The sequence below is a fragment of the Oncorhynchus kisutch genome, linkage group LG15, assembly GCF_002021735.2.
Source record: "Oncorhynchus kisutch isolate 150728-3 linkage group LG15, Okis_V2, whole genome shotgun sequence".
Classification (NCBI taxonomy): Eukaryota; Metazoa; Chordata; class Actinopteri; order Salmoniformes; family Salmonidae; genus Oncorhynchus; species Oncorhynchus kisutch.
Window position 1 is genome coordinate 41,863,190 of NC_034188.2, and position 7,166 is coordinate 41,870,355.

Below are 7,166 nucleotides of genomic sequence, written 5' to 3' on the forward strand. Positions count from 1 at the left end.
ACCTAAAACAGGGAATTTTTACTTGCTTGGATTAAATGTCAGCAATTGTGAAAAACTGAGTTTAAATCTGTTTGGCTAAGGTGTATGTAAACTTCTAACTTCAACTGTACATGTGATATGAGTAACGTAAGATATGCAAACATTATTGAAGTGGCATTATTTAAAGTGGCATTGTTAAAATGACTAGTTATCCATTTATTAAAGTGTTCAGTGATTTGGTCTCAATGCAGGCAGCAGCCTCTCTGAGTTAGTGATTGCTGTTTAGCAGTCTGAAGGCCTTGAGATAGAAGCTGTTTTTCAATCTCTCTGTCTCAGCTTTGATGCACCTGTACTGACCTCGCCTTCTGGATGATAGCGGGGTGAACAGGCAGTGGCTCGGTTGGTTGTTGTTATTGATAATTTTTTTGGCCTTCCTGTGACATCGGGTGTTGTAGGTGTCATGGAGGGCAGGTAGTTTGCCCTCGGTTATACGTTGTGCAGACCGCACCACACTCTGGAAAGCCTTGCGGTTCAGGGCGGTACAGTTGCCGTACCAAGCTGTGAAACAGCCTGACAGGATGCTTTCGATTGTGCATCTGTAAAGGTTTTTCAGGGTTTTGGGTGACAAGCCAAATTTCTTCAGCCTCCTGTGGTTGAAGAGGCGCTGTTGCGCCTTTTTCACCACACTGTCTGTGTGGGTGGACCATTTCAGTTTGTCTGTGATGTGTACGCCGAGGAACTTAAAACTTTCCACGTTCTACATTGCTGTCCCTTCGATGTGGATAGGGGGATGCTCCCTCTGCGGTTTCCTGAAGTCCATGATCATCTCCTTTGTGTTGTTGACATCTCCTTTGTTTTGTTGAAGATTTGATTTGTGATTGTTGGTTGAACATACTTACTGCAAATCATATATGTAACATTTCTACCTCAAACACATATCAGTAATAATCAAGGAATAAAATCCACAAGAGAAAAACTGTCTTATCCGGACAGCTTTTGTGTGCAGGCTACATCTCCCTATTTTATGATTAGTTTGCGCTCGCGAGGTTGAAACAATTAGCAAAACACTCACATTCCAACTCTTCCTCACGTCCTTGCAACAGTCGTTTTACAACAGTTTACTGAATAAAATAGTTATGTATTAGGACTATGTATTAATTTCCCATGGGGTTTTCCGTAGCAGTAGTTCTAATGCTATGCACTATGGGTATTGAAGTCAATTGTTAGATGACTTCCTGAAGTATTTTAAGAAGTACAACTTTCAGTAAAGAACTCAGTGGATAGAGCTGAAGAGATGGAGGAAGTGGATACAGAGTTTGAATCAAGCAGCGAGTTGAGCAAAGTTGGTGAAGATCAATGTCCTGAACGGACAACAGTAGTGTGAAACATTTTTACAAAAATGAAATTGTATAAAATTGGAGTGCAGGATATGTTTATGAATGTTAATGGATTGTTTGTTGTTGGGATGAGTTTGTTGAGTAAGGATGCATATGTGGGAGACCTATTTGAGGTGTGAAATGGTGAAGTATCCGCTGGGAGAAGTAAAGTCAATCAGAGTGACCAGGAGTGGTCTTATTCTGATTAATTGTATTTCTGAAGAACAGAGGAGATTGTCGTGGGCCTCGAAACAAATCGGGACAACAGATGTATCGTGCTTTGAATTTCAGAGCCAGAGCACCCATCAAAGGAGTCATCTCAGGGATGATGACATACAGTACCAGTCAAAAGTTTGGACACACCTACTCATTCAAGGGTGTTTCTACACTGTAGAATAATAGTGAAGACATCAAAACTATGAAATAACACATATTGAATCATGTGAACTATCAGACCAAAGTACAGATTTCCACCAGTCCACAGTGGTTCTTGCCATAATGGACTTGGTCCAAATAGGGCTATCTCCTGTATACCACCCGTACCTTGTAACAACACAACTGATTGGCTCAAATGCATTAAGAAGGAAAGAAATTTGAAAATTGTCATCAAGGCAAAGGGTAGCTACTTTGAAGAATCTCCCTGTAACGGCGTTCGTCTGTTGAAGGAGAGTCGGACCGAAATGCAGCGTGGTGGTTACTCATGTCTTTTAATGAAGAATAGCGATACATGAAATAACTATACATAAACAAAACAACAAACGGAACGCGAAAACCTATTACAGCCAGTCTGGTGAAACTACACAGAGACAGGAACAATCACCCACAAAATACACAGTGAAACCCCGGCTATCTAAATATGACAGCTCAGGCTGCTCCATGCAGTCTGGCAGCTCTATGCAGATTGACAGCTCAGGCTGCTCCATGCAGACTGACAGCTCAGGCTGCTCCATGCAGTCTGGCAGCTCAGGCTGCGCTGAACAGGCAGGAGGCTCCGGCAGCGCTGTAGAAGAGGAAGGCTCTGGCTGCGCTGAACAGGCGGGAGGCTCCGGCAGCGCTGTAGAGGAGGAAGGCTCTGGCCGCGCCAAACAGGCGGGAGGCTCCGGCAGCGCTAAACAGGCGGGAGGCTCCGGCAGCGCAGGAGAGGAGAAAGGCTCTGGCTGCGCTAAACAGGCGGGAGACTCCAACAGCGCAGGAGAGGAGGAAAGCGCTGGCTGCGCTGAACAGGCGGGAGGCTCCGACAGCGCTAGAGGGAAGGAAGGCTCTGGCTGTGCTGAACAGGCGAGGCGCGCTGAAGGCCTGGTGCGTGGTGCTGGAACTGGTGGTACTGGATCGAGGACATGCACAGGAAGCCTGGTGCGGGGAGCTGCTACCGGAGGACTGGGTTGTGGAGGTGGCACTGGATAGACCGGACCGTGCAGGCGCACTGGAGCTCTTGAGCACCAAGCCTGCCCAACTTTACCTGGCTCGATGCCCACTCTAACCCGGCCAATACGAAGAGCTGGTATGTACCGCACCGGGCTATGCACCCGCACTGGAGACACCGTGCATAGCATAACACGGTGCCTGCCCGGTCTCTCTAGCCCCCCGTTAAGCACAGGGAGTTTGGGCAGGTCTCCTACCTGGCATCGCCATACTCCCTGTGAGCCCCCCCCCAATACATTTTTGGGGGTGACTCTCAGGCTTCCATCCGCGTCGCCGTGCTGCCTCTTCATACCAGCGCCTCTCCGCCTCCAGTTCTTCTTTGGGGCGTCGATATTCACCAGGCTGTGCCCAGGGTCCTTTTCCGTCCAATATCTCCTCCCAAGTTCAGAAGTCCTTTGATCGCTGCTCCTCACGATTAACAGGGGAAGTTGGCTCAGGTCTGACTCCTGACTCTGCCACTCTCTCCCTGAGCCCCCCCCCAATACATTTCTGGGGCTGCTTTTCGGGCTTCCTTGCCAACCGTGTTCCCTCGTATCGTCGGCTCTTATCTCCGGCTGCCTCTGCTCTCCTAAGTGCCTCCACCTGTTCCCATGGGAGGCGATCTCTTCCAGCCAGTATCTCCTCCCAAGTGTAACAACCTTTGCCATCCAACACGTCTTCCCATGTCCATTCCTCCTTTCGCTGCTCCTGCTGTCGCTGCCTGTTACCACGCCTCTCGGTCCGTGTGTGATGGGTGATTCTGTAACGGTGTTCGTCTGTTGAAGGAGAGTCGGACCGAAATGCAGCGTGGTGGTTACTCATGTCTTTTAATGAAGAATAGCGATACATGAAATAACTATACATAAACAAAACAACAAACGGAACGTGAAAACCTATTACAGCCTATCTGGTGAAACTACACAGAGACAGGAACAATCACCCACAAAATACACAGTGAAACCCCGGCTATCTAAATATGGTTCCCAATCAGAGACAACGAGAATCACCTGACTCTGATTGAGAACCGCCTCAGGCAGCCAAACCTATGCTAGACACACCCCTAATCAGCCACAATCCCAATGCCTACAAAAAAAAACAATACGACAACACAATAAACCCATGTCACACCATGTTCTATGCATGTTCATCAGCATTCTATGTTCTATTTTCTATGTTTTGTATTTCTTTGTTTTTGCCGGGTTCTCAATCAGGGACAGCTGTCTATCGTTGTCTCTGATTGGGAACCATACTTAGGCAGCCCTTTTTCCCACCTGTGATTGTGGGTAGTTAACATTGCTTGTGGCACTTAGCCCTGTTGAGCTTCACTGTCGTTTTCTTGTTTTGTTGGCGACATTTATCTTAAATAAAAAGAAATGTACGCTAACCACGCTGCACCTTGGTCTACTTCATTCGACGGCCGTGACAGAACTACCCACCACCAAAGGACCAAGCAGGGGGGGGGGGGCAGATGACGTGGGCGTCGGTGCTGAGGGGTGAGTCCGAGACCGAGGAGGAATTCTTGGACCGTTTGAGCGAGGAGTGGTTGGCAGTGGAGAGGGACGAAAGAGTTTGGAGGGGTTGAAGTCTGGAGCAAGACAGTTGCTTAGTATATCAGTATATCCTGTGCCAGCTCCACGCACCCGGTCTCCTGTACGTCTGCCCAGCCCGGTAAGCCCTGTGCCAACTCTACACACCCGGCCTCCAGTGGGGATCCATGGCCCAAAGCCTCCAGTGGTGATCCATGACACGAAGCCTCCAGTGACGATCCATGGCACGAAGCCTCCAGTGATGATCCATGGCAAGAAGCCTCCAGTGATGATCCATGGCAAGAAGCCTCCAGTGATGATCCATGGCACAAAGCCTCCAGTGATGATCCATGGCAAGAAGCCTCCAGTGATGATCCATGGCAAGAAGCCTCCAGTGATGATCCATGGCACAAAGCCTCCAGTGATAATCCATGGCACGAAGCCTCCAGTGATGATCCATGGCACGAAGCCTCCAGTGATGACCCATGGCACGAAGCCTCCAACGAATGTCTCCAGTCCGGAGCCTCCAGCTCTGTCTACATCCCGCACCATAGCCGCCACCGCAGATAGATGCCCACACGGACCCTCCCCTATAGGTTCAGATTTTGCGGCCGGAGTTCGCACCTTTGGGGGGGGGGGGGGGGGGGGCTGGTGCTGTGTCCAAATTTCTGACTGGAACTTTGTGTTCAGGTTAAATACCTGAAGAGATGTGGTTGTGGATGTGCTGTGGTTGGTGCCCGGCATCTGTACTGCTGGGTGAATGGAGAAAAATAAGAAAGTTTGTTGGTTCTGTTGTTTTTTGATAAACCTGCACATGTGATGCTTGGTTATGTTAGATATGTTGTATGAGCTTTCGTCTTCAAACCAATTTTAAAAGGATTTGGCCGTGTTTCAAGTGTGTGTAGAGGGACGGAGTATACTGAAGAATGACGTATAAAAGGATGATGGTGTTGCAATTGTGATCCCAAGTTCCTGGAGTGCCCTGTAAGGGTGAAAGAGATTGAGGTGGCGAAAGTTTGACCGCTCTATCGAATCTCCTATGCGGAGGCGATTTAAAAGAGTTGAGAAAACAAGGTAAGGTAGTAGATGCACCACAGACTGTAGTAAGTGTTTGCTGCCAGCCAGAAGATACCATGTGTGTTAAAAAAGGTGGATTTTGTGGCTTTCATTGCCACGGTTATAAACTGTATGGCTCAAGTCTCAAAGAAGTAAGAGAAACTGGACATTCATATGGCTGTGGCAGAAAGGTTTTTGGGACTTAAGGATTTTACATCTGAAGACGGCCCACACTCCTCTGTAGAAATCAGAATTTTTTACAGAACATTTTTTGATTTAGTTTATTAGTATTTTTATTTATTTTTTAAAACATTTTTGTGGGAATCGTGTTTCCATCCTGCACAGTAGGTGGCGGGAGGCACACTAAATTGTGACTTCCCCATCCCCATTCCTGAATTAGACTAAATTTAACAAAGGAACTGGCGATGAGGTTCGATGGAATTATGCTGCATTTTTCCAGGATGATGACAGTGATAAAAGTAAGATCTTTCATCGTTGAATCCGCCATTTGTTGACTGAATGCTGCATTGTGCTTGAGCCTCAAGGGGGAGGAGAGTAGTCGCAACAGAGTGAATGAAAATAAATGGAGAAACAGGAAGTCAAAGTTAGTAAAAGTTCTAACAAGTAGAAGAAAATCATTTAAAAAACTGGAGGATGAAGTAGTAAGTTATAACTAGTATAAGGAATTTACTAGCAAACCTGATAGCAAAGAAGGAAATGTGATAAAGTGTCTTTAATAGGAGCATTTGGTCAGTTTGATGAAACAGTGGAGCAATGGGAGTGTCTACACAGAACATTTGAGATGTGACAGCCAATGGAAATAAAGATGAATTAAAGTGGCAACATTTGTTAGTGTGAAGAGAGCTAAAATATTTAACTTGCTAAGGAGCTTGGTTCAGCCTGAGAAACTATGGGATAATAATGACAGAAATATGTTTGTATCTTGAATTTCATGGTCGCACATTGAGCGTTGTTGTTGCAAGTACCATACGATTCACAAATGTGTAATTTAATTTCGCAAGCTTGTATCATGTCTGGTGAAAAATTTAACAAAACGGTCGCAAACTTGTGAAGTCCATTTACAACTATGAATATTAGGCTGTGAATCAAAAAGAAACGTGCAGATATTTTTTTTTATCTGCGCAAGCTCTGAGTTCCGCCATTGTTGTCACGTTACCTAGAGGTTCATAAGCTTGTAGAAAGTTTTGTAAGTTTGTAGAAACCTGGTTTGAGCAGTGTTGGTGGCAGGACCTTTTAGTCCTGAACAATCAGCCAAACCCACAGCCACCAATTGCTGCACCATTGGTTGGATTGACCCATCAATCAAATCTCAGGAAGTAGCTTGAAGAGGAGAAGTCGGAAGCTACCCATGAAAGGCAACCAGAGTAGAGAGTGTACTGTACGTTCGTTGACGGAAGATGGTGGAAACTGAGGTTTTGTAAATAGGAAGCCACTAGACTCGTTTTTGGTCAGGGTTTTGGATGAATGCTACTGGAGAAATCCATCTAACGTCTCCAGGAAAATCTGTAATGTGTTGGAATAAAGTGTGGAGTCAGTGAGAGCCAGTGTTGTAACACATCCGGCCATGATTGGGAGTCCGCCATAGGGCGGCGCACAATTGGCCCAGCCTCGTCTGGGTTTGGCCGGGGTAGGCCGTCATTGTAAATACGTTTTTAAATTTGTTTTTAACTGGCTTGCCTAGTTAAATAAAGGTCAAAAAATAAAAGGGGGTTATTTCCTGGGTGGCGCAAGAAATAAAGGCAGAGGATATAACTGAAGACATCGATGGAGTGGTTGGTGCTCGTCGACTGACCTGTATGGTGGATGG

At 46.4% G+C, this 7,166-nt stretch overlaps 1 protein-coding gene across 1 annotated transcript in view; it reads right to left on the reverse strand.

Moving 5' to 3' along the window:
- LOC109905326 (tenomodulin-like) overlaps positions 1-7,166 on the reverse strand; it is a 105,110-nt gene that overhangs the window by 27,189 nt on the left and 70,755 nt on the right. The window lies entirely within an intron of this gene.